This window comes from Mercenaria mercenaria, chromosome 2 (assembly GCF_021730395.1).
Source record: "Mercenaria mercenaria strain notata chromosome 2, MADL_Memer_1, whole genome shotgun sequence".
Taxonomy (NCBI): domain Eukaryota; kingdom Metazoa; phylum Mollusca; class Bivalvia; order Venerida; family Veneridae; genus Mercenaria; species Mercenaria mercenaria.
The window spans coordinates 75,816,791-75,837,631 of record NC_069362.1 but is presented as its reverse complement, the minus strand read 5'-3'; the positions used below and the strand labels follow the sequence as shown (position 1 = coordinate 75,837,631).

The following is a 20,841-nucleotide window of genomic DNA, read 5'->3' as shown; positions in this document are numbered from 1 at the left end:
GTTTTACTGAAAACACAGCATATCAAACAAGTAGTTTTACTGAAAACTGAGCATATCACACCAGTAGTTTTACTGAAAACTGAGCATATCCCATAAAAGTAGTTTTACTGAAAACTGAACATATCACACACATAGTTTTACTGAAAACACGGCATATCCCACACGTAGTTTTACTAAAAACTGAGCATAACACACAAGTAGTTTTACTGAAAACACAGCATATCAAACAAGTAGTGTTACTGAAAACTGAACATATCCCACAAGTAGATTTTACTGAAAACACAGCATATCAAACAAGTAGTTTTACTGAAAACTGAGCAAATCACCAGTGTTCCCACTCAGATTCTTTTTCAGGGGTAAACTTACCCCCTGGGTACAAAAACTGGGGGTAAAACACAAATTTTGGGGGTATGAAATTTGCCGTGAAGCCAAACGCCGAAAGCTTCGACTGCGACATTCTTGCAGATGAGACAGTTTCCGGGGACTCGGATGTAGATCGGTAACAGTTTAATAAGTGTACATTCATTTACCAATGCGTTAAAAGATACAACCCGTCTACATTTTTTGACGTCAGAGAGCTGTAAGCCAATCGATTCGCAGATGACGCACTGCGGCAGTATTTCCAAGGTTTATTTTTGTACACATAGCGTGGGATTCCAGTTTAGCGGATTCGTCCCCACCAGTTTCGTACGCGTGCGATTTCGCACTGGGTAAAAATTACTTGCGTGAATTTTATTTTTATAACGTGATTTACGTAGTATTTTACGTGAGTGGGAACTCTGATCACACAAGTAGTTTTACTGAAAACTGAGCATACCCCATACTTAGTTTTACTGAAAACTTCAAGCATATCCCACAAGTAGTTTTACTGAAAACAGCATAACAAATACATAGTTTTACTTAAAACTGTGCATATCACACAAGAAGTTTAACTGAAAACTGAGCATATCACACAAGTAGTTTTACCGAAATCTGTGCATATCACAAAAGTAGTTTTATGGACCAACAGAGCATATTACACAATTAGTTTTACTGAAAACTGAGCATATCACACAAGTAGTTTTACTGAAAACTGAGCATATTCCATACTTAGTTTTACTGAAAACTGAGCATATCCCACAAGTAGTTTTACTGAAAACAGCATATCACATATCACACAAGTAGTTTTACTGAAAACTGAGCATATCACACAAGTAGTTTTACGGAAAACTGTGCATATCACAAAAGTAGTTTTACCGAAAACTGTGCATATCACAAAAGTAGTTTTACCGAAAACTGTTCATATCAAACAAGTAGTTTTACTGAAAACTGAGCATATCCCACAAGTAGTTTTACCGAAAACTGTGCATATCACACAAGTAGTTTTACTGAAAACTGTGCATATCACACAAGACTAGTAGTTTTACCGAAAACTGTTCATATCACACAAGTAGTTTTACTGAAAACTGAGCATATCCCACACATAGTTTTAATGAAAACTGAGCAGATCAAACAAGTAGTTTTACCAAAAACTGAGCATATCCCGCAAGTAGTTTTACTGAAAACACAGCAGATCAAACAAGCAGTTTTACTGAAAAATGAGCATATCCCACAACTAGTTTTACCAACAAGAGCTGTCAGTGGACAGTGCGCTCGACTATTCTCAGTGCTTGATGGTATAATATAAGCAATGAGTAAAACTTTAACATTACAATAAGCATATTCTACGTTGAAAAGGGGCCATAATTCAGTCAAAATGCTTGAAAGAGTTGCCTCCTCCTTTTTACAGACTAGGGTCATGATGGTAAACAAGTATGCAAAATATGAAAGCAATATCTCAATGGACTTTGAAAATATTTGGGGTGGTACGCAAACTTTAACATTTATTCTAAGTCGAAAAGGGGCCACAATTCAGTCAAAATGCTTGAAAGAGTTGCCTCCTCTTTTTCACAGACTGGGGTCATGATGGTAAACAAGTATGCAAAATATGAAAGCAATATCTCAATGGACTTTGAAAATATTTGGGGTGGTACGCAAACTTTAACATTTGTGTGACGCTCACGCCGACGCCGGGGCAAGTAGGATAGCTCCCCTATTCTTCGAATAGTCGAGCTAAAAACTGAGCATATTCCACAAGTAGTTTTACTGAAAACACAGCAGATCAAACAAGTAGTTTTACTGAAAACTGAGCATATCCCACAAGTAGTTTTACCGAAAACTGAGCATATCACACACAGGTAGTTTTACTGAAAACTTGAGTATATCCCACAAGTAGTTTTACTGAAAACCGAGCATATCAAACAAGTAGTTTTACTGAAAAATGCTTTATTATTAAAAAAGTTTTACTAAAACAAAACATATGGCATGAGTAATAGTTTTACTGAAATATCCAGGTGTACCAGACAAGTTAGTAGTTTAAATAGATGACCCTTTGCTTTGGAAATATTTTGTCATATCTTGTCAAAAATTCAATCAGCCACCTAAATATAAAAGCACATGTTTCTCAATACTGTTTCATTTAAACAGAAATATAAATTGTTTCAGATAAGGTTGTGCATCTGAGCAAGTTTGAATCTATTCGTTCAAAAGGTGTACGAGGAGTTGACCAAACCAAATTTCTTCACTATGGCCTATTTTGTGAAATAAAGAAAGGAAAAATTGCCACATTTCTGTATAGCAAACATATCAAAGGGCCATAACTGCAGTTAAAATAGTCACAGCAAAATTTCCTTCCTTTGAGGTCATCTGCACATCAAGCGTGTCCATCTGTAAAAGTTTGAAGCAAATCAGGCTAATAGTTTGGGAGGAGTTGGGAGTATTTGGACACACAAGATTTTTCTCTATATTCTTTATACCAAAACTATAAAAGGTCCATAACTGCAGTAAAAATAGTCACAGCAAAAGTTCCTTCCTTTATGGTCATCTGCAAATCAAGCGTGTCCATCTGTAAAAGTTTGAAGCAAATCAGGCTAATAGTTTGGGAGGAGTTGGGAGTAGTTGAACACACAAGATTTTTCTCTATATTCTTTATACCCAAACTATAAAAGGGCCATAACTGCAGTAAAAATAGTCACAGCAAAAGTTCCTTCCTTTATATCATCTGCACATAAAGCTTGTCCATCTGTATAAGTTTGAAGAAAATCAGACTAATAGTGTGGGAGGAGTTCGACACACAAGATTTTGGGACATACAGACAGATGGACGTATGAACAGCAGCAACACTTTATGCCCCCCACATAAATGCGGAAGCATAAACACATGCTCCACACGATGGCCCCTCACAGAATTATATACTAAGGTATTAAGTATACTGTCAACTTGACTTTGACAATTCTTTTTCAACACATGATGCATTTAACTAGCCTCATCTCATAAGGGATATCATTATACGGGGTTACTTATATATACAAAAATATGAGTTTCTTTCATCTTATAGATTGTCCTACAGTTTATTGTTTTCTTATTTATATATCTATGTTAATAATTTGTTTCACAACTTAATCATGCTGTGCTATTCCATAATTGTCAGTAAAATGGATTTGGTATAATGTCCGAATTCATGCAAGAATTATGGGATCTGATCTTGTTCAATTGCAACCAACATCTGAAACATCTTTGAAAGAACTCAAATTAGCATTTTCCGTAAGATTTCATCGATTCCAGTGTAAGAAAATTAAATCTCTATTAAATTTGGACAATCTCTAAATAGACTCTTTCGATCATTGCTAAATCTTGTCCACACCATGTCTTAGTCTTACCTTACAATTTTAGGCAGTTTTGTACAGCATACATAGATAAAATCTTGAACTACTATTATGTATGCCCAAAATGACAACATGCATTTTTTCAACTAATTCAGTGGTCAGTTTTGAAAACAGATTTTGAGATCAATTTAATTCTATTCAGAGAGATAATTCTGCTGGTAATTAATAAGATACTTTAGAATAATTTTTCCACTTCATGAATTTTCAAAATAATATTCAAAAGGATCTATGAATGTTACTGGAAATTCACAATACTACAAGTGAAGTATCTACTTTGTTCATTTCCATATTTTAGTAGCACTTCTTTATACGGCTTTTTGTTTGACTGGGTCTTGCATTCTGCACTGTTTTGGTGCTACAGGCCAGTTAGATTTGAAAGTTTTGGTCAGCAACCTTTTCACTTCTAAACTAGAGGTCATTCTAAATTCAAGACGGCAGAAGTTAGTTAATGACTGTAAGAAATATGCAACTACCTGTTAATGAAAAATTTAATATTAATGCCTATTATCTGAAGGATGCAAAACCTGTCAAACAGACCTGAACTTAATGCTTAAATTTAAACAAGAGCACTACCTTGAGGGTGCAGACACTCATTTGATTTTTTTTGTCTCTGTATAATAGAAATATTGTCCTACCTATGATTTCTAAGTCCAAAAGGGGCCATAATTCTTGCAAAAAGCAATGTACAGTTATGATGCTTCTTGTGCAGAGTCAGCTTTTAATAGTGAATAACTGCTCCAAGTTTTAAAGCAATAGCTTTGACCGTTAAGGAGAAAAGTTGACCTAAACGCAAAACTTAACCAATATATCTGATATTTTCTAAGTCCAAAAGGGGCCATAATTCTTGCAAAAAGCAGGATGGAGTTATGTTTCTTGCTGTACTGAGTCAGCTTTTGATGGTGAACAAGTTTTACAAGGTTTAAAGCAATAGCTTTGATAGTTTAGGAGAAAGCCGCTGCCCTAAACACAAAACTTAACCAAGAAATCTGATTTTCTAAGACCAAAAGCGGTCATAGTTCTTGCTAAAAGCAGGTTAGAGTTATGTTTCTTGCTGTATAGAGTCAGCTTATGATGGTGAACAAGTGTGACAAGTTTCAAAGCAATAGCTTTTATAGTTTAGGGGAAAGCCGCTGACCGAAACACAAAACTTAACCAATATATCTGATATTTTCTTATTCCAAAAGGGGCCATAATTCTTGCAAAAAGCAGGATGGAGTTATGTTTCTTGCTGTACAGAGTCAGCTTTTTATGGTGAACAAGTGTTGCAAATTTTAAAGCAATAGCTTTGATAGTTTAGGAGAAAGCCGCTGACCTAAACACAAAACTTAACCAATATATCTGATATAAAATTTTATAAGTCCAAAAGGGGCCATAATTCTTGCAAAAAGCAGGATGGAGTTATGTTTCTTGCTGTACAGAGTCAGCTTTTGATGGTGAACAAGTGTTGCAAGTTTTAAAGCAATAGCTTTGATAGTGTAGGAGAAAAGCAGACCTAAATGACAATAACTCATCTTTTTTTTCAAACAAGAGATCACAGAGTGATTGTGGTGCCCACCATTGAGCCATTTTTAAATGTTCCAATTTTCAAATTTAGATCAAGGTCGAAATCAAGGTCAAAGTTCATTTCTGAACACAAAACTGTGCATGTGGTCCATGCATGTGGTCCAAATTTGAAGCTGTAGCTTGAGAAATGTGAAAGTAGGTCACTAGGTCAATTTCAAAGTCAAAGTTTATTTCTGTACACAAAACTATGCATGTGCTTCAAATCTGAAGGCTGTAGCTTGAGAAATGTGAAAGTAGGTACTAGGTAAAAATCAAGGTCAAATTTTAATTCAGAACACAAAACTATGCATGTGGTTGAAATATGAAGCCTGTAACTTGAGAAACATGAAAGTAGGTCACTAGGTCAATTTCAAGGCAAAGTTCATTTCGGTACATAAACTATGCATGTGGTCCAAATTTGAAGGCTGTAGCTTGAGAAATGTGAAAGTAGATCATTAGGTCAAATTTCATTTTGGAACACAAAACTATGCATGTGGTCCAAACTAAATGTGAAAGTAGGTCATTAAGTCAATGTCAAGGTCAAAGTTTATTTCGGTACACAAACCTATGCATGTGATCCAAATTTGAAGACTGTAGCTACAGAAATGTGAAAGTAGGTCATTAGATAAAAGATCAAGGTCAACTCATGTCAACGTTTATCTAGCCAATCAAAACTATACATAAGGTCCAAATATAATTGCTGTAGGTTATGACAAAAAGATTTTTAAAGTTTTTCCCAATATAAGTCTATATAATTAAACCATGTGACCCCAGAGCGGGGCCATATTTGACCCCAGGGAAATAATTTGGATAATTTTGGTAGACGACCGCTAGATGATGCTACATACCAAATATCAAAGTCCTAGGCCTTATGGTTTTGGACGAAAAGATTTTCAAAGTTTTTCCCTATATAAATCTATGTAAATTATAAAAAATAAACAAAGGGCCATAACTCACTCAAAAATTGTTGAATCAGTCTGATTTTCAGGGGGACACAACTAGGGTACCAATACATTATTCTGACAAAGTTTGGTCAAAATCCCACCAGTAGTTTCTGAGGAGATGCGGTAACAAGAAATTGTTAACGGACGGAAGGGCGGACGGCAGGACGGACGACAGACGCAGAGTGATTGGAATAGCCCACCATCATCAGAGCTAATGAGAGTCAAAATTATTTATAACTTAGATACTGAAAAGGCTACCTAAGAAATACATTTCTATTTCAACTGCATTGCATTCCAATTATGGGATTGATTTCTTGCCACCAATGGGATCAAATAATAATTTTCTTGTTAATCCTAAATCTACCATAAAAATGTAACATGTGTTTTTCAATACAAGAGGACCATGATGGTCCTGAATCGCTCACCTGTCCCCAGTTTTGAACTGAGTATGATGTCGTTTTTTCTATTATTTGACAAAGTGACCTAGTTTTTGAGCACATGTGACCCAGCTTTGAACTCGACCTAGATATCATCAAGACAAAAATTCTGACCAATTTTCATGAAGATCCATTGAAAAATATGACCTCTAAAGAGGTCACAAGGTTTTTCTATCATTTGCATACATGTGATCTCCCGCGCAGGAGGGTCAAAATCCCGATTTTTTCACCTTGCCTCCCGTCTCCCGACCAAAACCATAATTCTCCCGCTTTTCACAAAAAAAAAAAATAAATAAAAAAATCAGTAGTATGACTGGGTTGATAATTACCGATGAGTGCCAAACATGTTTACACAGTAAAGCAAAGTGTCACTGACTGTTGTGTATTATACATATTTGAATGTTTGACACACAGGTAGCTGGAGGAAAGAGTTGTTTTTCACAGGTGAATTTTGATAACATGATCATTAAGGTATAGGTCCATGTTTCGGAGAAAAAAGTTCGAACGTCATCAAATCACAGAAAGAAAGCATTGTTTTACATGAAAATTAACAGCATATAAAACATTTATATTATTGTACAAAACCAATGTCAATTTATTCATATATGTATTGAATTCCGGAAAGGGACTACATGAAGGGGCCACACTTCTGGACAATCCAGCGACTTTAAAATCTCACCATTTTTAAAAAGATGTTACATGTCTTCGTTTTGATGCATTTGCAACATCGTGCGAGTGTTTAAACTTTACATAACTAGGTAAAACATCATTTTGACAATTGTTTACATTTATTTCTTTACAAATGGCAGTCTTATTTAAAGGGGGACAACTCATTTAGAATATTTTAAGTATCCAACTCCTTGGGACAGATCAGTAAAACATGTATTGGACAGATAAGTTGTGTGTCAAGATGCTGTTCATTCGCTAAAAATATCTGCTGTTTTGTGATATACTGCTAAACCTTAATTGTTTGTTTTGATAAGGGATTTGACAAGCAGGGCCTTTTCCATCTGTCTCACGTTGCTGAATATCGGCCCATTCTCGATGCTAATTAGGCTCCATTTTTTACCAGTTTGAAGCAAAAAACTCCCAGTCATAAGAAATAATTCCCAGCTGAAATGAATTTTTGATTATTCAGATTAATAAAATCACATAAATAATTGTTGGAAAAACCAACCAATTACTATTTTTATTTGTTTGTTTGTTTGTTTGTTTTGGGTTTAACGCCGTTTTTCAACAGTATTTCAGTCATGTAACGGCGGGCAGTTAACCTAACCAGTGTTCCTGGATTCTGTACCAGTACAAACCTGTTCTCCGCAAGTAACTGCCAACTTCCCCACATGAATCAGAGGTGGAGGACTAATGATTTCAGACACAATGTCGTTTATCAAATAGTCACGGAGAACATACGCCCCGCCCGAGGATCGAACTCACGACCCCGCGATCCGTAGACCAACGCTCTTACCTACTGAGCTAAGTGGGCGGGCTACTATTTTTAAAATATGAATGTTACTTCCCCTTATGTAGTTACGCCATTTTCTTCCAATGTTTACCAAATTAATTTGCTAATAAAATCGGACTTATTTCATTGAAAATTGGATGAAAACACAAACTCATTTATTTGATAACATCAATCTACATTATTTTGGTAAGGGTAAATACATGTTGTTGCATTTCTGTTTTCTGTTTTTCATGTCAAAAATCATTAATTATCAGTATTTTTATAGAATGTTGGTGGGGTAAGGAATTGACATAATTTATGAGTTGTGTTCGGACAAATTTAGAGCTTCGTTTTTTTTCAGTCCTCAAGTAGACCAGTCCTCAAGTAGACTGAAAATGTTAATGCAATGTTCACCACCATTTCAGACCTAAATTGAGACTTTGTTTCTACAAATTTATTCGGTTAAGAAAGTTTAAAGTTAGAACAAGAGGGAGCTTCTGTAAGACAGCATGCTCGACTTTTCTCAGTGATCAACTCTGAATTAAAACTTTGCCAGTAAAAGGGGCATAATAGTCAATAGCTTTGAATGTAACAGAGATATTGGACATTGTGTAAAACTTTAACAAAAAAAAAATGTAAGTTAAAAACTGGCATAACTCTGTCAAAATTCAAATCAAGAGTTATGAGGATTGTTTCTTCTGTTGTAGACTTATGCGTTATTGTGTGGCCTAAAATGTTGGATTTTTTCTTTAAGTTTTGTGTCCGCGCACTTAATTTATGTGATAAAAAACCTCCAGTTTTGAGACCCCAACTCCAGCTGAAAAATGGCAAACCTCCAGTTTTGGGAATCTGAACTTATCACATGTATGATCATTTGACCTAATGACCTAGTTTAAGAAGGAACATGACCCACTTTTGTCCTTGACCTAGATATCAAGGTGAACATTCTCACCAATTTTCATGAAGATCCATTGAAAAATATGGCCTCTAGAAAGGTCACAAGGTTTTTCTATTTTTAGACCTACTGACCTAGTTTTTGACCGCAGTTGACCCAGTTTCGAACTTGACCTAGATATCATCAAGATGAACATTCAGACCAACTTTCATACAGATCCCATGAAAAATATGGCCTCTAGAGAGGTCAAAAGGTTTTTCTATTTTTAGACCTACTGACCTAGTTTTTGACCGCAGTTGATCCAGTTTGGAACTTGACCTAGATATCATCAAGATGAACATTCAGACCGATTTTCATACAGATCCCATCAAAAATGTGACCTCTAGAGTGGTCACAAGCAAAAGTTTACGCACGGACTGACGCACGGATGACGGACGCTGCGCGATCACAAAAGCTCAGGTGAGCTAATAAAACAATTATGATGCTCATATTCTCACTAAATGACTGAAAATAAGGTATAGTGAAGTATTAAACAATCCCCATTTTAACACACAGAAGCATAGTAGATATACCACATGTAACGAAAACAAGGGGATCAGTAGTTTAAGATGAAAAAGTTTAATAGCTAATTGCCCACAGTTTCATTCAAATTTTTCAACATATTCATTTCCACCAAGTTTGGTATAGAATGTATATATGACACTGAAAAATGATAAAATAGGTGGAAATAGAAGTTAAATATTGGTAACAAGAGGACCATAATGGTCCTGAATCGCTCACCTGTCCCCACATGAACTGAGTATGATGTTGTTTATTCTGACCAATTTTCATGAAGATCCACTGCAAATATGGCCTCTAGAGAGGTCACAAGGTATTTCTATTATTTGACATAATGACCTAGTTTTTAAAGGCATGTGACCCAGTTTTGTACTTGACCTAGATATCATCAAGGTGAACATTCTCACAAATTTTCATGAAGATCCATTGGAAAATATGGCCTCTAGAGAGGTCCAAAGGGTTTTCTATGTTTAGACTTAGTGACCTTGTTTTTGACCACAGTTGACCCAGATATCATCAAGATGAACATTCAGACCAATTTTCATACAGATCCCATGAAAAATATGGCCTCTAGAGCGGTCACAAGGTTTTTCTATTATTTGACCTACTGACCTATTTTTTGATCGCACGTGACCCAGTTTGGAACTTGATCTAGATATCATCAAGGTGAACATTCTGACTAATTTTCATGCAGATCCCATGAAAAATATGGCCTCTACAGAGGTCACAAGGTTTTTCTATTATTTGACCTAGTGACCTAGTTTTTAACTGCACGTGACCCAGTTTTGAATTTGACCTAGATAGCATCAAGATGAACATTTTTACCAATTTTCATGCAGATCCCATGAAAAATATGACCTCTAAAAAGGTCACAAGGTTTTTCTATTATCTGACCTAATGACCTAGTTTTGGACCGCATGTGACCCAGTTTCAAACTTAATCTTGATATCATCCAGTTGAACATTCTGACCAATTTTCATGCAGATCCCATGAAAAATATGGCCTCTACAGAGGTCACAAGGTTTTTCTATTATTTGACCTACTGACCTAGTTTTGGACCGCACATGACCCAGTTTCAAATTTTAACTAGATATCATCAAGATGAACATTCTGACCAAATTTCATGAAGCTCTCATGAAAAATATGGCCTCTAGAGTGGTCACAAGGTTTTTTCATTATTTGACCTACTGGCCTACTTTTTGAAGACACATGACCCACTTTCGAACTTGACCTAGATATCATCAAGGTGAACATTCTCACCAATTTTTATGAAGATCCATTCACAAGTATGGCCTCTAGAGAGGTCACAAGGTTTTTCTATTTTTAGACCTACTGACCTAGTTTTTGAATGCACATGACCCAGTTTCAAACTTGACCTAGATATCATCAAGATGAACATTCAGACCAACTTTCATACAGATCCCATGAAAAATATGGCCTTTAGAGAGGTCACAAGGTTTTTCTATTATTTGACCTACTGACCTAGTTTTTGATGGCACGTGACCCAGTTTCGAACTTGACCTAGATATCATCAAGGTGAACATTCTGACCAATTTTCATGAAGATCTTGTGAAATATATGGCCTCTAAAGAGGTCACAAGGTTTTTCTATTTTTAGACCTACTGACCTAGTTTTTGACCGCACGTGACCCAGTTTTGAACTTGACCTAGATATCATCAAGGTGAACATTCTGACCAATTTTCATAAAAATCCCATGAAAAATGTGACCTCTACAGTGGTCACAAGCTAAAGTTTACGCACACACGGACTACGGACGACGGACGCTGCGCGATCACAAAAGCTCACCTGTCACTTTGTGACAGGTGAGCTAAAAATGACGGAGTTCGACAAGATGCAAAAATGCAAGATGAAAATAAAATTTCTGCATTATTTCAAAAAAGTGTTGCAACGATTCACTACCTTTAGCACAATCTTTTTGGTTATTTATAACAGTATCTTGCAAAAATCTTATATCAATAAGTCTGTACCACTTGTCACTTTCAGAGTACTCACTTATGGATTTTTGAGAAAAATTATTTTTCGCCTATTAAAAGTGTGTGGGTTAGTCCCTTTAAGATTTTTCTATTTGTTTTGCTCTAGAAGTCCTGTATTCTGAAGATCTGATCTGGGAGGATGCTGCCCAAAGAGACATTTCTCTGAAATTACATTAATCTAGGAACACATGTTGTTTGAAGATGTTTTTACTTTTAACTTTAGTAGCCATACTTTTTTTGTAAGGAAAATTTCTACGAAATTATTTCAAAATCAGACTATGGGCTGAAATGAGAGATGTTGTTGGACATATTCTCTAGTTTTAGGTCTGGTGGAATCATTTTTTCAAGGGATCCAAACTATCTGAACAATCTAAATGCTATCAAAAAAGGAGGTCACCAAAGGAACATCTGTGTGGATTTATTTCGAAAACAGGCTAAGTAACTGTTTCTGAAGAGAAGATTTTATAGGCTTTAAATATATAAATATTGGAAAAAGTGACCACGCCTGTTGTGGCCATGTTTTTTGACAAATCAATTTGGTTACCCAAGGATTATTTCAAAATCAGACTTGCAGTTTCATCAGGAGCAGATTTTAAAAGTTTTCCATACAGCCATATACAGAAAACTAGCCCCATCCATTGTTGACCATGTTTTTTTAACAATTTAATCAAAATGCCTTAAAAACAGTAAGATAGAGTCATCCGAAGAACATTTGAAAGAAATTACTTTGGAATCTGGCCAGCAGTTCCAGAGGAGAAGACATTTAAAGTTTTGCATGGAACTAACTGCACCTCCCAGCGAACACTGTGAAATGATCTGAAGAAATTTGATACAGAGTCACCTAAGGAACATTTATGTGAAATGCATTATTTCAGAGATTTCCATGACAAGAAATATCATTAAAACCAATGGATGCTCCCTGAAGTATGATTATTGCATGTTAAAAGCACAAAAGTGGAATTTGTCAACTGTTGGGCAGAAGTGAAGCTTCCAAGCAAGTTTCTTAAAACTTCAGCAAGGAGTTGTTGAGAAAATGCAAACACATGAAATATGCATCTCCTCTTGGGAGTGAAGCTTCCTATGAAGTTTTGCTGAATATCAGACAGGGTTTGATGCGAATACGCTGGACAAAGAAGAGCTACAGTTTATGTTATATACTCAAAGGGCAATAACTCATTGAAAAATCACCAGACAAGAACATGAAGAAAATATGCACATCTTCTCTTGGGAGTGAAGCTGCACATCTTCTCTTGGGAGTGAAGCTAGAAATGTTGCTGTAGTACACTAATGTTGAATAATCAAAGGGCAATAACTCTGTAAACAATCATGATCTGACCAGAATATGAAGACAAGAGGGCCAAGATGGCCTTAGGTCGCTCACCTGAGAAACACACCATAACTGTGTAAACATGTTTGACCTAGTGATTTCATGGAAACAAATATTCTGACCAATTTTCATTAAGACTGGACCAAAAATGTGGTCTCTTAAGTGTAAACAAGCATTCTCTTCAATTTGGCCAAGTGACCTAATTTTTGAGCCAAGATGACCTACATTCGGATTTGACCTAGATTTTATCAAGGCAATCATTCTGACTAAATTTCATCAACATCAACTGAAAAATACAGCCTCTATCGCATACATAATATTTTTCTTTGATTTGTCCTAGCGACCTAGTTTTTGATCCCAAATGACCCATATTCAAACTTGACCTTAATTTCATCAAGACTATCATTCTGACCAAATTTCATGAAGATCAATTGAGAAATACAGTTTTTATTGCATACACAAGGTTTTTCTTTGATTTGACCTAGTGACCTAGTTTTTGACCACAGATGACCCATATTCTAGCTTGACCTATATTTCGTCAAGGCAATAGTTCTGACTAAATTTTATGAATATCCAGTGTAAAATGCAGCCCCTATTGCGTACTCAAGGTTTTTCTTAAATTTGACCGGGTGACCTAGTTTTTGATCCTAAATGACCCATATTCAAACTCCACCTATATTTCATATAGACAAACATTCTGATTAAATTTCATGAAGATCCAATGTAAAATGCAGCCCCTATCGCATACACAAGGTTTTTCTTTGATTAAACAGTGACCTAGTTTTTGACCCGGATGACCCATATTCAAACTTGATCTAGATTTCATCAAGGTAATCAGTCTGACCAAAATTCATCAAGATCAATTGAAAAATACAGCCTCTATCGTATACACAAGGTTTTTCTTTGATTTGACCTAGTTGTTGACCCCAGATGACCCATTTTCGAACTTGGCCTAGATTTTATCAAGGTTATCATTCTAACCAAATTTCATTAAGATCAGTTGAAAAATACAGCCTCTATCGCATACACAAAGTTTTTATTTGATTTGGCCTAGTGACCTAGTTTTTGACCCGGATGACCCATTTTCGAACCTGGCCTTGATTTCGTCAGGGTAATCATTTTGACCAAAATTCATGAAGATCAATTGAAAAATACAGCCTCTATCGCATACACAAGGTTTTTCTTTGATTTGACCTAGTGACCTAGTTTTTGAACCCAGATGACCCATTTTCGACTTGGCTTAGATTTTATCAAGGTTATCATTCTGACCAAATTTCATTTAGATCAGTTGAAAAATACAGCCTCTACTGCATACACAAGTTTTTCTTTGATTTGACGTACTGACCTAGTTTTTGACCCCAGATAACCCATTTTCGAACTTGGCCTAGATTTCATCAAAGTTATCATTCTGACCAAAATTCATGAAGATAAATTGAAAAATACAGCCTCTATCACATACACAAGGTTTTTCTTTGATTTGACCTAGTGACCTAATTTTGATCCCAGATGACCAATTTTCGAACTCGTCCTAGATATCATCAAGGTAATCATTCTGACCAAATTTCATGAAGATCAGTTGAAAAATACAGCCTCTATCGCATACACAAGCTAAATGTTGACGGACAGACGACAGACGGACGCCGGACATTGAGCAATCAGAAAAACTCTAATAATATGCACGTCTCCTTCCTATTAAGTTTCATTCAATTCCAGGAAGTGTTGTTGAGAAATACTTCAGACAAGAATTGCAGGACAGATGAAGCAGCGACATCTCTGCTTCCCCTTTCAGAAAAAAACATAACAAGAGGGCCATGAAGGTCCTGTATCGCTCAACTGACCTATTGACCTAAAAATCCTCAAGATTAACATTCTGACCAAGTTTCATTAAGATATGGTCAAAAATGCGGCCTCTAAAGTGTTAACTAGCTATTCCTTTGATTTGACACCGTGACCTAGTTTTTGACCCGATATGACCCAGATTCGAACCTGTCCTAAAGATCATCAAGTTTAACATTCTGACTAAGTTTCATGAAGATACAGTCATAACTGTGGCCTCTAGAGTGTTAACAAGCTTTTCCTTTGATTTGACCTAGTGACCTAGTTTTTGACCCCACCAGACCCAGATTTAAATTTTACCTAAAGATCATCAAGATTAACATTCTGACCAAGTTTCATTAAGATATGTTCCTAAATGTGGCCTCTACAGTGTTAACTAGCTTTTCCTTTGATTTGACCCAGTGACCTAGTTTTTGACCCTACATGACCCAGATTTGAACCTGTCCTAAAGATCACCAAGTTTAACATTCTGATTAAGTTTCACGAAGATATAGTCATAAATATGGCCTCTAGAGTGTTAACAAGCTTTTCCTTTGATTTGACCTGGTGACCTAGTTTTTGACCCCACCTGACCCAGATTTAAACTTGAGCTATAGATCATCAAGATCAACAATTTGACCAAGTTTCATTAAGATATGGTCATAAATGTGGCCTCTACAGTGTAAACTAGCTTTTCCTTTGATTTGACCTAGTGACCTAGTTTTTGATCCTATATGACCCAGATTCAGACTGGACCTTAAGATCATCAATATTAACATTCTGACCAAGTTTCATGAAGATACGTCATAAATGCGGCCTCTACAGTGTTAACAAGCTTTTCCTTTGATTTGACCTGGTGACCTAGTTTTTGACCCCAGATGACCCAGTATCAAACTGGTCCAAGACTTTATTAAGGATAACACTCTGATCAAGTTTCATTAAGATTGGGCCAAAATTGTGACCTCTAGAGTGTTAACAAGCTTTCCTTTGATTTGACCTGGTGACCTAGTTTTTGACCCCAGATAACCCAATATCAAACTCGTCCAAGATTTTATTGAGGGTAACATTCTGACCAAGTTTCATTAAGATTAGGCCAAAATTGTGACCTCTAGTGTGTTAACAAGCTTTTCCTTTGATTTGACCTGGTGACCTAGTTTTTGACCCCAGATGACCCAATATCAAATTTGTCCAAGATTTTATTGAGGGTAACATTCTGACCAACTTTCATAAAGATTGGGCCAAAAATGTGACCTCTAGAGTGTTAACAGTCAAATTGTTGACGACGGACGGACGGACGACGGACACAGGGCGATCACAAAAGCTCACCTTTGAGCACTTCGTGCTCAGGTGAGCTAAAAACCCAATAAATATGACTTGAAGAAATTTGGTAGAGGGTCACCTAAGGAACATTGGCTTATCATCCCAGTATTACAGAGGCTGATATTCAACTATTTCCCAATTTGAAAAGCCCTGCATTGCTGAGAAATAATTTTTGAAATCAGGCCAGGGTTTTCATCGAGAAGATTTTCTGAAGTTTTTCCTTTTGGCTGCCACAGAAATATCCAAATCAATCTATTTTGCAATTTATTTTTAAAGTATGATCTAACATAACTGTCTGCCTGAGATTGACAGCAGTTTTCCCAACCCTCAGGACAGCATTACTGTTAGATTAGGTACAAAAGATATTGCCATATGTAGATACAACTATTGTTAATTTACTAAGACTGCAAAGCTTCTATATGTTATAGTAGGTGCAACAACATTCAGTTTACCGAGAGAGTGACAAGTTAGTGATTGTCACACCTAAGGCCATAATAAATTAATTCCTAGATTATCATCCAAATTTTGTTTAAAAAGGGGGCAGGGGGGAGAATTTTATTTTCTAGGGTTACACTTTTTTAAAATGGTGAATCAGGTGTTTACAAGAGTTATCTTTCCTGTGGTTGTTGCTGCTGTAACACACGCATTACTGTGTTAGTTGAGTAGTCTTTCAGTGTTCTGGTAGGTTATCTCAAAGGCATTTTGTGTTTCGGAGGGGATTTTCTAAGTATCTTCACCGGTGGCTGTGCAAATTTGTGAAAATATTACACCCAGTGTCCAATCTGAGAAAACTTTTTCAATCTTACCCTTAAGAGGCAAATATCTTCTATTTATTAATCAAATTAAAAAAAACATTTCTCCATGTTTTAATATGTATTAATTACCTTAAACGCATCACAATTCGAAGAAGGTGCCAATATTTATGAAATGTTTAAAGCTTGAGAAGTGAACTAGAACTAAATATAACTCTGAATTAGGATAAAAACTGGCACATACCGATTTAACAAACTGGAAGAGTCTGTTATCTAGTAGACGCTGTAACATATTTCTGTATTTTCGGTTCACGATGACCTATTTTTGAAGTATCATCAATTTCCGGAGGTCCTTCAGATTCACCTATCTACATATCTCCTGGATGTATCCTTAATGACATCAACTTGTGTAAAATCTTGCAAGGTGACAAGGATTTTACCAAAGCTTTCAGAAAACTGCTCTCTAAAGGCAAGCATGGGTTGGGAGAAGGGAGATCCACCCAAACCTGTGGTGATTACCTTTAAAAGAATGTTTTTAAAGTATTTTGTCTGTGTAATGACTTCTTTTTTTATTTCATTTGTATAATTGTTAAGATTTTTGGCTCAGCATAAAAAAAAATTGCGTTTTACAAAACCTTCACTTTTATCAACATTGTACTAAATCATTCAGATATGTTGTGGTGATATATTAATTAAACTCCTTGGGGTCTGAACTCCAAATGACGATTTTATTCGACTACAAGATATATTATTTCTTAAATTTCTTAATTATCATCATTAGGTATATTCAAGTGATATAAAATTGGCCCATTTACAAGACTATATTTATAACTTTACTGACAAGTAAATTTTTGTCTTGATGGCAGGTCACTGCTTGACACATGTTAATATGAAGCCTTGATTAATAATGACTGAAACATTTTGTAACATTTATGCAAACAAGCAAAATTTAATGTATATAAGCTGGAATAATTTACAAAAATTTAAATCCTTTAAATCATTGCAAGAAATGTTATTTCTCACATTTTACTTACATGCTTACTTAAAATTGATTGTTTCTTTTTGTTCTGACAACACAGGAGCACAATTTTCATGACCAGACTTACCTCTGCACCTGAAAACTGGTATAAAAACTCATATTCCACTTTTTTAAAAATGTTTTTCATTTTACCTTAGACAAGGTATGAAAAATAGAATTTGATTGCCAGAAAATAGAATTTGATTGCCAGAATCTGGAATGGCAGACATGCCACATTTTCACAAATTCTGACACATACAGCATATAGTGACTATCCTAGTATGACCTTATTAAATATAACAGCCTCTTTCTGTTTCTTTTAACACATAAATAAATCAACATTAATGTAAGAATATCACTTTAATGAATATATAAGTAATTTTATAGCTTATGATCAGTTATCTGGAAATCATTTTGATCATGAAATGATAATACCACATCTGATAATATGACATCCTGCCTTCATCTGAAACAGACATAGCTATGACCGACAATAATGTTGATTATTCTTCAGGAAATCCAACAGGAAGTCAACTTGACCTGTGCTATGGAGTAACTGTCCCAAGTACGACTTACCCTGTATCTGCTGACTTCCAATCCATAATATTTTACACTGTACACACATCAAACTCTTCAATATGTAACAACCATTACAGTCTGTGAAAATATACATAATAAAAATTGTTATATTGAAACATTCACTCCAACACATGTAAAAAAAATAGGCTATCCATCTCCTGAGAAAACAAATATAATAGTATAGCAGTATCTGCATCAATAGCTATCCCACAACCCGCCCATCGAGCTCTTCAACTACTGTAAATATAACATATTGATTTTTTACCAACACGTGTCTCTCCAGTCTAGTCCAGAGCTAAGGGAAATACTCCCCCACAAATATGGGCTGGTAAACTATGTACATTCTAAATGTCACCATTCAGTCATCAATTTTGCCAATTAAGAGTATAATCATGTTATTTGTATTTATCTATAAATCAAGTAGTGTAACTGACCGTTAAATGAGTTTTCCTTTATATTAATATAGAAAACCTTTCAGTCAAGGCTCACCAAGAGTACTTAAACTTCAATTATTTCTTTTAGGTGTAACTGCATTAAAATATTTCTTTTAGGTGTAACTGCATTAGGTGTAACTGTAACGGCATAAGGTGTAACTGCAAAATGTCGCAGAAAGTTTATATTTCCACCTGCTTTGTTTGTTTGTTTTGGTTTTTGTGCAAATTTTCTACAGTATTAAAATCTACAGTTATATAACAACATGCAATTAGCCTAATCATAGCCATATAAGGAACACTAGCCCCGACACCTGGCAGCCATGTTTTTAACGAAACAGAATGTTTGAAAGAATTTGATAGAGGGTCACATAAGTGATATTTTTGGGAATTTATTTTGAAATTAAGCCAGCACATTTTACAGAAGATTTTTATAAGTTTTCTGCATGGATTACCTAGATATGAGAAAATCTGAAAGGGCAACATCCAATGAACTAGTAAAGTTTGGCGGCTTAGGAGATGTTCTTTATAACAAAATATTGACACAAGACAGACAGATGGATGACAGACAGATGGACGACAGACAACCAACAAGTCGAAAGATTTCCTGCAGCCAGAAGTTATACAGACCAGAAATTGTTATGGATGCATGTGTGACTACTCAGCCTAAAAAGTAACGTATGGGTGAATAATGTGCTTGTTTTTAGCTCGACTATTCAAAGAATAGTAGAGCCATTGGACTCACCTGTGCATCGGCGTCAGCGCCGGTGTCCCGATTTGGTTAGGTTTTTGTATGTAAGCTGGTATCTCAGTAACCACTTGTCGGAATGGATTTAAACCTCACTCACTTATTCACTGTGATAAACTGACTAACACTGCACAGGTTCCATAACTCTATTTCGCTTTTTTTATAAAATTATGCCCCTTTTTCAATTTAGAAATTTGAAGTTGGGTAGATAGATAGGCAAATTATATATTTTATTCCAATGCTACTTATAACGAATTATTTGATATTTCTCATGAAGATAAATGAATAAAATATGAAAAGATATCTTATGTCGTTTTATATCTGATTTGTTGATATTTTTGTGAACATTTGTAAAAATATCTAAATTTTAAACCATAAAATCAAGTTTCTTTCTGCTTTTCTACAACAATGACTAAAATTCTAAATTGTTATCATTTTATGTAAGAGAGGGTGAGGATGTGTGGTGGTGCAAAACGTATTTCATTTCTGTAGGGATTAGGTGGTTTTGTTTTTTTTTGATAATTTATTTTTCTTCATGCTTTTTTAACAGACGAACTTAATGTAGGGGGAGAGAGAGTGATATCTAATGAGACTACGGGTCCATGGTAATGTGGTTTAAAAGTATTCATTGAAAAAAGTCACTCTGCCAATCTCCAGACATTGATCTAAAAATTTCTTTCCATAAATACTGTGTGCTACGACAATCTACATTTCTGGAACTTTACTTAAAGTAATTTACATAACCCTCTACATGTTGAAATCTATTTGCATATGTTACGAGGAAAATATGCACACATCTAATAAACAGAAACTTACAACCTATTGTTTTCCCGCCAAAATATACAAAGTGCATCAGCAATAAATTCATTTTTAGTGCTTAAAGTTCAAGATTGATTTTTGTTTACCTTGTGAAATATGAGACTCTGACCTATTTTCATATTAAAATCCAATAAATTAATGAATTTTGCGCGGCGACATCGAATAACAAGAGCACCGCCATGCTGGTGCTGACGCTCATCTGATTTTGTTTGTATAATAGAAATATTGTCCTACCCATGATTTTCTAAGTCTAAAAAGGGCCATCATTCTTGCAAAAAGCATGATAGAGTTATGTTTCTTGATGTACAGTGTCCACTTATGATGGTGAAAAACTGTTGCAAGTTTTAAAGCAATAGCTTTGATAGTTTATGAGAAAAGTTGACTTAAACATAATATTCAACCAAGAAAATGATTTTTCTAAGTCCAAAAGGGGCAATAATTATTGCAAAAAGCAGGATGGAGTTATGTTGCTTGCTGT

At 35.3% G+C, this 20,841-nt stretch overlaps 1 long non-coding RNA gene across 3 annotated transcripts in view; it reads right to left on the bottom strand.

Moving 5' to 3' along the window:
- The window catches only part of LOC123564352 (uncharacterized), a 302,958-nt gene extending 284,382 nt beyond the window's left edge, over positions 1-18,576 (bottom strand). For all 3 annotated transcript variants that reach the window (XR_008369891.1, XR_008369894.1, XR_008369892.1), the window contains exon 1: positions 18,363-18,576. This is a non-coding gene — a long non-coding RNA (uncharacterized LOC123564352). The remainder of the gene's footprint in view (positions 1-18,362) is intronic.
- Between the last annotated feature and the right edge of the window lie 2,265 nt (positions 18,577-20,841).